The sequence below is a fragment of the Polistes dominula genome, unplaced genomic scaffold (genome assembly GCF_049000335.1).
Source record: "Polistes dominula isolate Pdom_NZ unplaced genomic scaffold, Pdom_raw_medaka contig_373, whole genome shotgun sequence".
NCBI lineage: Eukaryota > Metazoa > Arthropoda > Insecta > Hymenoptera > Vespidae > Polistes > Polistes dominula.
In genome coordinates this window covers 2,670,030-2,686,113 of record NW_028300899.1, presented here as the reverse complement: position 1 = coordinate 2,686,113, position 16,084 = coordinate 2,670,030, and the positions used below count along the sequence as shown (strand labels likewise).

Below are 16,084 nucleotides of genomic sequence, written 5' to 3'. Positions count from 1 at the left end.
ATCGTTACGTTGCTACTTCCATTCTCTCTCTCTCTCTCTCCCCTCTCTCTCCCTCTCTTTCACTCTCTCTCTCCTCCTTTTCTTTCCCTCTTTCTCTGTCTCTCGTATAAACACGTCAATGGTTCGAGGTGTATTAAGCGCAAGCAAAAGTAGGAAAGCACTTAGGGAACTTCTTGCATATATGTATCTACCTGCATTCGTATCATTGTATACAGTACATGTATACATACTTTGGAAACGATAATGTTGTGTTTCTCCGTGCAAATGAGAAAACAAAGGATAACGAGTTAATGAGTCTTCGTTACTGGTGGCTCTGCAAAATTTGTTTCATTTTTTTATCATGCCATTTTCTTTGGTCTACTTATTTTTTATATTTCACTTTTTTTTTAAATTTCATTTATTTTTAGTTATTATACATGAATTGTCGACCGTAAAAGTAGTAAGACAATTGTTATTTTTTTATCGTTAAAAATTTGTTTTGCATTTAACTTTTTCAATTTTTCTTTTAATTTATTTAATAATCCTTAATAATTGTTTAAATTTAATGTAATTTTTTTATTTATATTTATTAATTCAATGATTGATGGTAAAACGTTTGACAAGTATGTAAGATTCGTTTTGAGGAGGGGAGAGACTTGGTGAGTCTTAATTCTCGTATTCTCCACTAGATGGCGAATTATTCTCGATATTGAATGGAAGTTACAATTGTATAAAGGGATGAAGAATTGCTTGTTTCGACACTCTGGTTTCCCTTCATTTATACGAATAAATCTTTCGCCTTTTACTAAAGATTTCCGTGGAGGGGAACAGATGATGAGTTTTTAACCCAATTTTTGAAAGTCCCCAATTATCTACAATTGGGGATCACATAAAAATATAAAAATAATTTTTTAGGATAAAAGATATTGGTAACATTTGGAGAACTATATACGTGTTCTCTTATACGATAGCAGCATTGAATCTTTTCTGGTTACCTGATCAGAATTTCGAACTCAAACGTTAAATACCGCACATCAGGTATTCGTGGTCATAATTTTTCATAGAACATGATTGTGCCCTAAAAAATTATAAAAAATTTTAGACACTATAAAAATTATTGATATTTTTTAACCCGAATAGAGATAGATATCCGGTCGCAGAGTATAAAATCATCATTTAGAGATTATTTTTAAAGAAAATTAATTTTACAACTTAATTTTCTCGAAAACCAAGTTCCAATCCACAATTTTTCATCTTTTCATGAAGAATATCATTACAAAATTTTTAAATAATATAATGCCTTGAAAAATAATCTTTCTTTAACCCTTTTGTTACTACAGTAACTTCGAAAGTGTGCACTTACGAAACATCTATAGCTGCCCGTAGAAAGGAAAATGTGAAAAATTAACACATAATACAATTAGAAAATATAATTTCTTATGAATAGTTTTAAAGGTATGCACAAAGTGAAAAAAAATTACGATGGGTAATCATAACGATTACAAATATATACTCTGTTCACAAAACATCATGGGTGACTGCAGTCAACGCTCGTAGAGAGAGGGTTCAAATTCATTTTTTACTTTTCCTATTTACCACTAGATGGAGTCTCTTTCTCGCAAGTAAAATGATTCTTAAAAATATATATAAACTGCCTAAACTCCCATATAGTTTAGATTCCCTTTCAATGTCGCATAAATCTTTCGCCTTTTACTAAAGATTTCCGTGGAAGGGAATGCTCAAAACATACAAAATAATTTTTGATGTCGGACTTTGACAGTCTGACGACATAACGAAATTTCAAAATTAATTTTTCCTCAACCATATTTCAGTATTCTAAATATTTTTCCCACAATTCCATCTAATCCTATAAGAGAGATGCAAGAATATTGTCACAAGTTTTATTAGTTCGATTTACATTGGTATTCCTCTTATTCCTATATTTGTGAGTATTCAAACAAAACATAGAAAAAGAGAGAAAAAAGGGACAGACAAAGATTTTACAAAGGAAGAAATAAAGAAGAGAGTATAGGAGAAAGGGAGGGGGAGATGGTCGGGGTGGAAAAGAGTAGTCGGTAAAGGGAAAGGGAAGTTTTAGAAGATTGAAAAAGGAAAGACAAAAGCTCTGGAAGAGAAGGACAGAGGGTCGAATTCCCAGTAGATCACTGTCACGCGGCGAGAAGCCAATATAAATACCTCAACGCCTCGCCCGGTTTCCACTAGTCTCTCTCCTCCTCTCTCTCTTCTCCCTCTCTCACTCACTCTTTTCTTCTATCTATCTATCTATCTATCTATCTATCTATCTATCTATCTCATTCTCTCTCTGTCCTATTGCTCTAGGACATTTGCTGTGTTGCTGTTGTTGCCTCCTGTGCTATCCTGTAACCCGGCCTGTCCCGTTTGTTTTCCAGCACACGGGGTGTTTCTAGAAAGAGCTCGAGACTGCAAATGCTTATAGGGTGGTGGTAGTGGTAGTAGTGGTGTTTAGTGGGGTGAGGAGAGGTTTCAGGAGTTTGAGGGTAGCTTTTGGAAGGTTGGAAAATGGTGAGCGTAGAATAGGGTGTGTTGAGGGGTGGTTGAAGGATAAAAGGGGGAACGGGAAGATAGCAAATACAGGAGCGTCGCGTGCTTCTGCGACGCACGTTTCTCTCTAAGTTGAAAGGAATCATAGGTAAGAGAGAAAGAGAGAAAGATAGAGAGAGAGAGAGAGAGGACGAGGGAGAAGGAGTTGCGACTAAATTATTCCACGCGCACGTACCCATTCTTTCTCCTTATCCCGTCTAGACCTCTTTCCAACAACCCCAAACTCACCCCATTCTCTCTCCATGGTACCTACATACATACATACATCCAAAATAGCTGCTTTGAGATTAAGGAGAATTCGTTTACTTTCCTGAGAAATCGTCTAATATTTTTCTCGAAGGTCTATCAATCCTTTCGTTGTATACTTTTTTTTGTTAGTATTATTATTATTATAGTTTGTTCGTTAAACTCTATTACGCATTTATCATTTAAAAAAAATAACATTATAATAAACTTATATGCTCGTAATATGATTATTTGATTTGTATTCTATCATAAGAATGAGATAAATTATTCCATATTATTATATTGCAATATAATTTCAATCAATTCAAAATTTTACAATTACTAATAAATAAAAAACTGAGAATGAAAAACAATGTAATATTTAATTGTTTTCTTTTTCTCTCTCTTTTTTTCTGTATAAATTCGTACACTCACATCGTGCGTACTTTCATTCCATATATTTTCTTTTTTTTTATTTCAGTTCGAGATACACATAACATTACTCATACTTCGTAACTCTTGTCCCATTTATTCAGAGTAAAACGTGTTATACATTACTTATACACACACACACACATATCTACATGCGTCGTACATAGATGCATACATCAAACAGTCAGCCAATTCATTTTTCTCGTCTCGCGAGCAGTAAGGACACCTTAAATCAATAGTATCCTATCTGCTAAACCGATCCGTGCGCGTGCTGTGACTAATTTGCAAGCTCCAATGGTCTCGATTCCAGTGTTGTACCGATCGATATATCTATCCTGTGTTCCCGATTCGCAAATTAACTCAATTATGTAGGTGAAATCCTTCGATCGTGCTTACCACTAGTACAGTCCTATTACTTGAAACACGCCTGATACTGAATATAATCTAAATTATATAATATTATCCTATTTTTAATTTTCTAACCTATAAACCATCGAATTCATATCTGTGATCATCGCGTATCGAATGAATTTCATATATGAAATTAAAAGAATGTATTTCAAATGTTTAACCAACGCAAATCGTACAAAATGTTACAAGAATAATACATATTGTCGATTAAAATCGAATTAAATGAATTAATAAATGTCAACGTTTGCGAAAGAACGTTCGAATGATATCGAATTAAATCGGTATATGAAAGAATTAAAAATAATAAAAAACAAGAAAAATCACAGAAAAATTACGAAATGTATATTTCGTAAAATGCGTGTATTTGCGTAAAATTTTCGTGTAGTTTAAATATTAACGAGATCGAGAATATCAGTCGATACTATGACAATTAATAAAATTATTATTATTTTCTCTTTTTATTATTAATCACTCTTGAAATTTAAATATTTTATTTTCTCGTGTTTCTCTCTTTCTCTCTCCCTCTCCTTTATAATCCAATAAATATAAAAAAAAAGGATATTATTTAGTCTAATCTGTAAAAAGCATGAAATCCTTTGGACAAACATATTGCGTTCGAAAATCGTGTTAAACTGTTTGAAAAAATTCGATCATGGGGATTATACGAAAGGATTACAAAACATCGGCCTACACGTAAAAGATTAAAACATTGAACTGATTAAATTATCAATCTGTTATTAAGAATAAAATAAAGAGAAGTATAAAAAATAAAATCAGCGTAGAACCCACATGCGACTAAAATGAAATTTCTTAAGTTTTTCCTGTTGGTAATTTTATTGAATAATTAGATTATTAATTATTTGTTTATGTACATTTACAAATTACTTAAAAACTAAAATTATCATAAGTATTTGTACACACACACTAACACATGATAAAATTAATATTACGCAATCAGGCTTTTTTTAATCTTATTTTATATTAGTCATCTTAATACGTGAGATTTCGCGTAACACAAAGTCAATAAAAAATAAATAGAATTCTTTCAGTTGTTTATTTTTAGAATTTAGTAGGTAAATATACAGTCGATCGATACGCACGTGTGCGAGTACATGGTCTAGGTCACGTCCTGTATAGCGACGGGACATAAGTAATGGTAAACATTCCTTTGAAACTTGTAAGATAGAAAAAGATCGAATATATTCAGTTTAGTTCGAGTCGTCGTTTTGTAAACACGTATATCGTTTATGTTTCTTCATATATTATTAATCGTACGATTAAATTATTTCAATAATGGGTATACGTATATTTATTTAAATTATAATTATATGGTCAATGGGTCAACAGCCTAACCACGTTGAATTATTACTTCCTATCGGATTGTTAAAATCAATTTATTTATCAAGTAAACCATACATTTGTTATTCGTTAAAATATTTTACATTATTTTCGATTACTTTGATCCATCTTTCAGACAATTATAGAATTCCTTGATGTAAAAAAAGCCAGTAATTTCGATGCAATAAATTTAATATCCAAGAATTCAATTAATTTCTACACTTAATATAAATAGTTAGTAAATGTATTTAATAATATATATATATATGTTCACAAAATATAACATTTTACATTTTAACTACATTTAAATAAAATTATTTCGAATAGCATTAAAATCGTTTGTAATATAATATATATATTTTCATCGAATGTGTGTGTGTGTGTGTATGTGTGTGCGGGTATGCTTTTTATAAGATAAAAATTAAGTAATAAAAAGAACTCCCGCTTATTCGTGAGTTCCCACGACGACGTTTCGTCGAGACTGGAAAGGTGTCATATAAGCGAGCAGAAGGACTGAATTATTCCACGTGCAAACGCCTATTTCTTTTCTTCATTCGAAGGACGAAAGCCAGGGAAGCGAGTGGACCCCTTCGCTCGTTTTTCATTCGTCTCGTAGGACGAAAGGTGGTGCCCTTAGGAACAAAGAAGGATAGCTGCTTCAAGAATACACTACGTGTGTATATATGTCTGGCATGTGTGAGTGTATGAAAGAAGAAAGAAAGAAAGAAAGAAAGAAACTAGCTTCTGTTCTTTCGAAAGGTCCTGCGCGCTTACGATCTTCTCTTCTTTTCTTTCTCATCTTCTCGAGCAGGGAGAATATCTCGTCACGTACGTCCCTGAGAGTCGCGTGTGTGGAATTAAGATTAAACTTTTCCTTCTTTTACGAATAAGTCCAACCAGGGGTAAGAAAAAAGTAAGCCTCGATTCCAGATCGAGTTAACGAACGATATCTCGATTCCCCCCCCCCTCCCTTAAAACCCTCACTCTACCCCTTAACTCTTTTTTTTTCTTTCACTTTTAATTCAGTCTTACGTGTTTCAACAATGTGGTGTTAATCTTTTATGTTATTCATGTTTGATGTTCGATCGATTTACCAAATTCATAAACATTTCATTCATTTAATAGTATTATCATCATATTACATTAGTTATTGACGTAAATTCCAATTTAAATAATTATTTATTCGTGTTTATCAGGATAGAGAGAGAGAGAGAGAGAGAGAGAGAAAAGAGAAAGAGAAAGAGAGAGATTCAATCTATTTAATACATTAAATACAAAAATATTAAATATTAAATAATTCTTTTGATAAATATATATATTAATATATTATCATCGTCATTATATTCATGTTTATTTTAATGAATGGAAAAAAATATGTAATCAAATTTTATTAACATATTTGAAATATTTTATAAACCGATTATAAATTTGCATAGATACAAGTAACCAATATAATAAATTATTGTCTGGTTAAAGAAATAATAATTTTAATATGTATTTATTATTCGTCTTTATTAAAATAAATTCTTCTTTATAAAAATAATAAATTTGAAAACGTTTATGAATTTAGAGTAGAATTCTTAGAAATGATTATAAATTAGATTCCTTTGATGGATCGTTAAGGTTGATTCGTTCCGTAAAAATGGTGAATTCAATTTTGATCATCGTATACGTTTTTCTATGACTTTTCTTTTTCTTTATTTTATCTTTATAACGTATGAAAAATATTTTTGAAGAATAAATGATAAATTTATATAAATCGATAAAACTGATATATAAATATTTCAATAAAATATTATTATTATTATTATAACAGTTACTAAATTTTCATTATACAAAATTAAACATTTTTTTTTCAAATCGGTTTACGAGCTAAGTAAGAAGTCTTAGAAATGAATAAAAATTAGATTTCTTAGTTCTCGATCGTTAGTGTGTGCGTTAGATTCGTAAAGAGAAAAGGAAAGGAAAAAGAATAAGAAAAAAGAAAAAAAGAAAAAAAAAAGAAAAGAAAAAACGGTGGATTCGACTTTGATCTTCGTATCGGCTTTCGTGGGTAGGTAAGTACGTCGTGATCGGCTTTAACGTTCTCGAACGGATTTCCGCATCACGCGTTTCGAATCCTCTCGATGATTCTTCTTCTTTTTCTTCTTCTCCTCCCTCTTTCCTCCTCTATGCACGTGAGAATATCCTTCTAACGTTTTTTATGTCATTGATCTATCACCAATCTTTTATTTCTCTCTTTTTCTCTTTATTTTTTCTTTTTTTTAAGGGGGGGGGGGTTTACTACTACAAATAATTTTGAAAGTAGTATCTTAACGATTTTTAATTTAAATTGCTTTATATTAATTTTTTTTTTTTGGCAAAGAAATTTTTTAATCCTTATATTAAACTGATAGGAATGATGGAATAACGTATAATAAAATATTATTAAAAAAAAAGAACAAAAAAATAAAACGATTCGTAGAAAGGAAGATCGAACGATGAGACCGTGTCCTCTTATTTTTTTTCTTTTTTTTTTGAAAAGGCCAATGAAAACAAAAAAAGTGGTAGGAAGAGTCAAAGTATAGCCCCATTCACTCGGCTTTGTTTAAAAATCAGTCAGGTTCCGGCCATTATTGGAGTAACGGTGTGGGATTTAAAAGAAAGCGCAGACTTGTTTCGAAGTTGAGAAGGTAAAGGTATTGTTATTGCTAAAGATGCTAAAGGCTTGGGCTAATGAAATTTCTTTGATTAAAAATTCATAACACTCTTTCCTGGTAATTAATAATTTATCTTCAAGCTTAATAATGATTTATTAATAATAAATATAAACACGTTTTTTGCTCGTTTCTTATTTTAATTACAATTGAATGGGTTTATGTTATAATTAAAAAAAATTTCGAAATATATACATTTTTCATTTTAAACCATTATAAAATAAATATAATGTTCAGTAAATTTGTTAATATATATTTAAAATTTTGTGAAGTAGTAACAGTCCGCACCCTTTTTCCAACCCCTACTCTTAGAACCTTTATAATGAACCTTTTTCTGGGCCAGTTACAGAAAGGATTTGTACTATTTTTTTGCCGGACTACTTCGAGGGCACATATCCTTGAAAAGAATGGCGAGTCACCATTATTATAATATATCACAAAGACGATTTACTGAGCGAATGAATATCTCTATTTACTTTTAAATAATTGTAAAACTATTGTATACTAGATATTACAGAATACTATTGCAATACTATCACATTCACATTGGTTGCATGTATACGTATATAAAGAAACGGGTTTTTATGGTAAAATGCTTTTACCTAATGAGCCAATAAAGTTTTCCTATTATTCTTTTGGTTCATTTAAACTTTTTATTTTATTTAATTATTTCAAGCTTCACAAACCCAAACTTATTCCAATTATGAAAAGACTCGATGTTCGAGGTATTTACGTTCATACGTATAATTTAAAAAATATAATACAATAATCATTAAATGCAACACATGCATACATATTCTTATACTAAATAACGTGTTTAATATTTCATTAAATATAACATATGTCCTTCTATTCACATATCCAATAAATTAATAATAGATTCTCTAATAACATAATTAAACTAAACTTCAGTATAATAATCGAACGATTATCTAATAAGCTATAAAAAGAGAATGTTGAAAACTATCAAAAATATACTATGACCACCGATATCAGTAGCAGTAGTATTACCCCTATCCTTCTACCCCTTTTACTAGTTTTAGATAATCTAGATTTGGGGGAAAAGAAGGAGTGAGAAGCTTAAAGAGTATGAGAGGGAGAAGGTGGGAAGGTACGAAGGAAGGAAGGAAGGAAGAAAGGAAGGAAGAAGAGAGCTCGGTTTAATTTTCTATCGTTCCCAAGGCACGCTTTCTCGTCTACCTCGAAGGAGCATTACTTTTATCACCTTGATGATCGGGGGATGATTTTATTGGTGATCCCGTATGCCATGTGAGTAGCAGGCGGGGTGGTTTAATGAGTCGGTCTTCCGAACCCCTCATCCTGTACGTCCTCCACCCTTCCCGTTCCTTTATCTCGACTAGGAACGCAAGCTTCCTTCGCTACCCTTAGCTATCCCAACTCAACCCAACTCTCAACCCCAGACCCCACTCGTTCGTTTGTTCGTTCGTTCGTTCGCTCGTTCGTTCCTTCTCCTTTTCCTTCGTTCCACGCCACCGAATTCACCCGACCAACCTTCCTTCTATCAACCCCTCTCCCAACCGCCCTCACAATTACGTCGCGCGTGCTCCGACTAGAGAAACCTTCACCACCAAGGAAGAAAGAGAATCCAGTACGGGAGTAGTCCTCGATATCTTTCTCTCTTTCTTCCTCTCTCTCTTTTTTTGCTTTTCTTCCTTTTTACCTTTTTCCTCCCTTCGAAAATCTTCGCCTAACCCCTTTTTCCATGCTTCGTTTTCTCTCTTTATCTTTTTTCTTCTTTTTCTTCTTCTATTTTTGTTCTTTGTTTTTTTTTTTTTTTTTGACTTTTTCTGTTTCTGTTCTTTTCTTTTCGTTTCTTTCTTACTTTCTTTTCTTTTCTATTCTTTTCTTTTCTTTTCTTTTTTTTTCTGTTCTCGCGACCTTCGACTTCGCCTTTTCTTTCTTTCTCACTTGTTCTCTTTTTTTATTTTTTCCACCTTCCTTCCGTTTTTTATGTTTTCTACCCTCCATACCATCTCGTATGTCTTTTTTTTTTAACGTTTTATCGTAGTGAGACTGATATGTTAGAAAAAGATTTCTCTTTCTCTCTTTCTGTACTTTTTCATCTTTCGTTCTTACACTTGTTTCGAAATTTCGTTCGATCTTAGAATACATACTTAGAAAACTTTTACTCTCACAATTACGTTCTTTTAAGATTTCTTTTTCCTTTTTTTAAAATTATTTTTTCAAATGTTATTAAATGAAATTAAAACAACAACGATTATCATTGATTTTTTTTAAATTTTCTTTTATTTATCTACTTACATTTTTACAAGCTGTACGCTTTTCAACTAGAGTTAAGTATATTTTCTTTTGTTTTTCTTTTAAATAAACATTTCCATTTGATATTCATATATCGTATTTTATTGCGATAAATAAAATTACTACAAAGCGAATAGCGATAAAAAAATAATATCACGAAAGTTTTATTATATTCTTATCGACAACCTACGTATGTATTTAAACATGTATATATATATATGTGTGTGTGTAATAACTATGTCGAAAAAGTACTAAGAAGAAAGAAAAAAAGAGAAGGAGAAAAAAATAAAAGAAAAAGTAAGTTCGATTTACAGTCACGTAAAAGGGAAAGAACTCTTTAGATATACAGTTCGTTGGCAAAGGGAAAAGATTTTTCTGTAATCCGATCGGAGACGATCGAAAACGATCGCTGCTGACTCGAGATGGACAAGATAAACGTACGTAAGCACAGCATTCGCTGAGTTTCCTCTTACGAAAGTTCAAACTCTCTCTCTCTCTCTCTCTCCTCTCTCTCTCCTCTCTCTCTCTCTCTCTCTCCCTTTCTACCTTCCATTCTCTATGTTTCTCTGTCAGTGTTGAGAAGTAGTTTGTTGACACACTCCACCAACATCCTTGGTTTCTCTTCTGAGAGAATCGTGAATCGGTATCGACGACGACGTAACCTACCTGTTTGACAAGCATAAACTGATCAGCATGCATATAGAAACTGCCCTTTCACATACACACACATACACATAAACCTTCCTGTCTCTCTTTTTCTTTATAACTTTTTACGTCTTTTTTCGATCCAATAATTTTGCACATATTACGTTTCATTTTATTAACCATTTTCAAAATTCAAAATTAATACTTAATATACACCTGTATAAACATTTTGTAAGTTTCTTTTTACGTATATGTATATTTACATTTTTTGAGGTAATTTCATGAAAATTCATAAATTCATATTATTCAATTATTTTAATATTCGTATTTAAATTAAATCGAATACAATAGATTGAGATTTATTTGAAATAAAAAAAAAAATTAAAACCAAAATAAATAAATAAATAAAAAGATAAAAAATGTAGAACGTTTGCGAGAAGGTAATAAGTAGAAATCATTGGGGGTAGTGTTTAAGGGGTTAGGGGTAGAGGGAAGGGATAAAATCGTAGAGAATTCGAGTCGATGGAGCGCAAACGAGATTTCTACGCTGGGTATTCTTGACTCGATTTCAACGATGATTATGCTTAGTATACCTGACGTATACTAATTGTGGTAGCGCTCTTGCCTATTTCGTCGCTCGAACGGAACGTCTAATGGAAACTATCGTGGCGTACGTTTACAACGCCTCGCTACAATTCCCTGCACACAATAGATCGGAGTGAGTGAGTAAGTATGAGTGTGTAAAGGAGAGAGAAAGAGAGAGATAGAGAGAGAGAGAGAGAAGGAGATGGCATCAGCGTTTCTCGCATCGTTCCATTCCCTTTGGTATTCTCATCCCCGTTCCTCACCCTTGCCCTTCGATCCTGAACCTCTCCTGCTTTGGGACGTACGCAAGAATCTAATGGTTAAGCATTAGCTCGTCGAATATTTAACCGGAATTACGAAGTATTAAGTTAACGAAGGATATATTATAATAATTATTATTATTATTATTTTAAAATTGTCTTATTATTTAATTATATAATTAATTGTTTTGTTAGTAATATTTCCAAGGAATATTTACATGAAGAATTTTGTCTAATTAAATCTATGTTCATTGTTTTATTTTTATTTCATTTTTTTTTTTTGTAATCGTACCTAAATACATACTTGTATAACATTATTGTTCGTATAATAATTTTTTTCAATTTTAAATATGTCATTTAATTTTTGTATTAGCTATATGTAAAGTGTTGAATTTCAAAACGGTTAAATTAATTATTTTATTATTATTTTTAATATGGTTAAAAATGTTATAATATATGTAAATAACATAAAAAAAAAAACTTTACTTTTAACGTGTTGGTTAATCTTTTTTTATTATATAATAATATTAATGTAATTGTTATTCGATAATTTTAATTTGATAAGTATTCTCTATTTATTTCTCTAACATACATAAGTATAAGAAATTTAATAGATCTTTTAATAACTTTATAATTAACACATTGACAGCCGGCCACGCGAAAACGCGGGTTTCTGAGTTTTTTGCTTGAATAGCTGCCCCACGATGATGTGGATTTTTTTTGGCTGGTATGAGTGTTTTACACATCGATTTGTATTTACTTGTTATCGTTACGCCGATATTCATTTGTTATACTCTAAAGACAAAACATATACAATGGTTCAGAAACAATCCAGGCAAGAATCACTCTCGTACAGTGTATTCCGCAAACATTTTTTTTGGCTATTCAGTGATCAGGAACAAGCGATTAAGGCCGGCGTTCAGGCTTTAAATGTCTCTTAGGTCGCCGGCTAGCAATGTGTTAAGATCAATTTACTTTCATTTTTGGTTTCTATGATTATTTTAAAAAAGAAAATGAGAGAGAAAAATTCTTTTTTTTTTTATAAGACTAGGTACATATACATAAGTTTGTTATATATACGTATATAAACTTTCTGCTTTCTTCATTTTGTTTTCTACATAGATATTAGGTAACTCACACTCACGTGATATTTTCCTCTTCTCATTTATTCTACTTTCCTGAAATATCTTTCGTTTAAGAAGAAGGCCACCATTCTCTTCCTCTCCATTTTATATTCATGAAATTTGTATTATGCGTATACACACATACATACACACACACACACACAGTATATATATAAAAATCAGAAGAAAGAGGGAAGAACTATGTGAATTTTTTGGATGGACACGATATCATATTACATTCGTCCGTGTGGAAACATAAACGTAAAAAGTAAAACAATGTTTTGAGAATAATATAAATGTTAGCTATAATTTATCAAGGGTCATCTATATCTATGCAACTAATAAGAAAAATGAAGAGATATAAAGAAAATATGAGGAACTTCTTCGTGAGAATTAAAATGATAAAATTGATTAGAAATAATAATTAACAATTATAAGAAGGAATTAAATTATTTTATATAAAAAAAAATAATAATAAGTATTATTATACAATAATAATTAGAAGAAATTAAGGCATAAACATTCTTGGTCTTATAATAATCTAAATATCAAATAAATTCATACCATGAAATAAAATAAAATATTAAAGTGATCGATAAAAAAATATTATTAATTCATACGTCATTTAATATTATGTTATTTTTTTATTATTCTTAAAGTTTTAACAATATATACAAAAATATACATTTATATGTTTGTTTCTAATTAATACACATAGTAATTACTTTTTTTTGTACGCTTGTTTTCGTATAAAAAATAATTCAAATAGAAATATTTGGAATATTTCAAGCAAAACATATTTCAGTTTAACCACTAGAATAATTACTGTATTGTTATTCAATATATTTGAAATTCATTTGAATAGATAAATGTTGAAATATTTCAACCGAAAAATGTTTCACTTCGATCATTTGGATATTCGCTTTTTATTGTATGCAACATACTGAAGAAAAAAAAATTGGATAAAATATGAAAACTCGTATACTGCAAAACTGTAAATTGTTTAACAAAAGAGAAAGAACAGTCTGATAAGAAAGTTAGAAAGGAACAAAAAAGAAAAGAGACAAAGGAATCATCTCGATATCGTTTTATTCGTAAAGGAAAGACCTTTTCTTGAAGTCGAGTAGCGATCCAACGACATCCCATTTCCCTTTTGGTCCAGCTCGTAAAACTGTAAATCCACGCGTCGAATGACGAATGTTAATCGGATACGAAGGAGTACGAGAAGAGATGAAAAAGTAGAAAAAGTATAGAAGAAGAAAGAGAAGAAGAAGAAGAAGAAGAAGAAGAAGATAGAGTAGGAAGAACGGATTTATTTCTTTATCCCATTTTTATATAATTTTACTACCAAATGCAGAAAAATGTACTTCCGAAGGGACATTCTTAGGATACCTATCATACGTATCTACGTACATTTTTCCATAAAGAAGAAGAAGATGAAGAAGAAGACAAAAGAATCATAAAAGTTTTCCTTTTTATTGTTTTCTTTTATTTGTATGTTTTATTTTTATTTATTATTATATTTATTTCTTTTTTTATGGAATAAGACCACTGGTTGACAGTCGATATGGTACACCATAATATATCATTCCGATGATTCTATCATAAGTTACGGAGTTTCAAAGTACATGAGTGGATTTACGATAGTGCGTGAAAAGTTAGCCGCTGATCCGGTTCCAAGTGGCGGAATTCACTCTTGCACTTTCCAAGCCAACCCCATAACTCAGAAGAATGAGAAAAAGAGAGAAAGAGAAAGAAAAAGAAAGATAGAGATAGAAAACGTTATGGTAATGTAATAGAGAGTGAAAGATACGATATCGTTACTTTCGCAAATTTATTTCCAAACGAGATGCCATTAATTTGAATCCTTAATCGAATCAAATTCAAATATTCCTATTAAAGATTTTTAATTATCCTAATATGATTACAAATATTTATTTATTCATTTATTTGTTTCTGTTATATTATTTTTAAGTCTTACATATTTTTCAATTAGATAAATGTTGTTCTTAATTAATACACGTTTCGTTTCTATTGCTCGTGTTCATGTACGAACTCATCTTAATTAGAAATTTGTATATGCGAATTGTAAATTTTCTACATGGAAGACTCGTGGTATTTAATGTGAAGAGTATGTATAATAAATTAATATCAGTGTTGTTATATATTTTAGATGATATATCGCGTTTCTCAAAAAAATAATTCTACTTTTGTTTGTACATTCATGTATAACTGTAAAAAGAGAACAAATCATAATCTTCCAAATGATAAGCAAGTAGAATCGTATGATTAGTTTTAGTTAAAGAGAAAAGAAAATTTTTATTTAATTTTATTATTATATTTTTAAATTAAGTATTAGAAATATCAAAAGATACTTGTTTTTTATTTTATTTTATTTTTTTTTTGAAAACGATATTATTTGAAATTTATTTTTATCACAAATGTAAAAGAAAAATTGGTGAATATATACGTAAAGAGGAAAGTAAGCTAAGGAATTCTAAGATAAGAATTTACCCCTCGAAGGGTAGATTCTTAATCGTAGCGAAAATCTCCGTAGCAGAAAGATCCTTACCGATCATTCTCCCCTTTTGCATTATCATAGTAAACTCGTGCTAAGAAGATGATCTTGGATCAACTGTGGAATCTGGTGTAAGGCGGCGACGGTAGTCGTGAGATTTCATGGTGCGTACTTATTTAGGAATATTATAATGAGGATGAAAGACAGACAGAGACAGAGAAACAAAAAGGAAGAGGTAGAGAGAGGGAGAGAGAGAGAAAGAGAGAAAAAGAGAAAGAGATAGAGAATCGTAGACGCAACATTGCCAACATAAAGTGACTCACAGTTGTATGACTTTACATTCATGAATACGGGAAAAGGATTTTCAACGGACAAAAATTATATTCTATCCTTTGTAGAGATTAAACTAGCCACTTCTACAAATAATTTTAAAATCGTTAGAAAACCTTTTGAATCCCCTTTGAATTTTACTAACACAACGTGTACGTTTATGTCATATCTAACATATATAACGCACACACGTATATATAATATATACTAACATGCAATGTGTGTTGTTAGAATATTTTGATAGGTACGAAATTTCTTTTTCATCGTTTATTATTTATTTTATTATAGAAATTTGTTCGAATTAATTAATTTGTGTATATTTTCTTTTTTTTTTTTTTTTTAATTATTTCATTTTCTTTTTCTTTTTTTCATACCTTTGAACTTCATTTCGTTACACAGCGAATCGTTAAAATTATTTTAGTTCGGTTCGAAAAATATATTTATATCTCATCGTTATTTGTTAGCGCGAACGAGTTAAACAACTAGTAGTAGTAGTAGTAGTAGGAAGGAGTTGGGAACGCGAAAAAGGGCGAGGAGAGGGATAGGAGGGCTAGTTATGCTGTTGCGTTTTGCAATAATTTTCAAAAGCAAAATTTTGGAAAAATTTTCGAATCGTTTTAAAGCCCTAGTACGACGCCGCGAGGCGTTATTCCAACAAATTTTACATAGTCCACGTCG

At 30.7% G+C, this 16,084-nt stretch overlaps 1 protein-coding gene and 2 non-coding genes across 4 annotated transcripts in view; all 3 read left to right on the top strand.

Moving 5' to 3' along the window:
* Positions 1-16,084, top strand: part of LOC107063836 (uncharacterized) — a 244,597-nt gene that overhangs the window by 103,079 nt on the left and 125,434 nt on the right. The window lies entirely within an intron of this gene.
* LOC149033463 (U5 spliceosomal RNA) lies at positions 738-865 on the top strand. Its single transcript, XR_016178897.1, has one exon. It is a non-coding gene; the product is annotated as a U5 spliceosomal RNA (small nuclear RNA).
* LOC149033462 (U5 spliceosomal RNA) lies at positions 1,648-1,765 on the top strand. Its single transcript, XR_016178898.1, has one exon. It is a non-coding gene; the product is annotated as a U5 spliceosomal RNA (small nuclear RNA).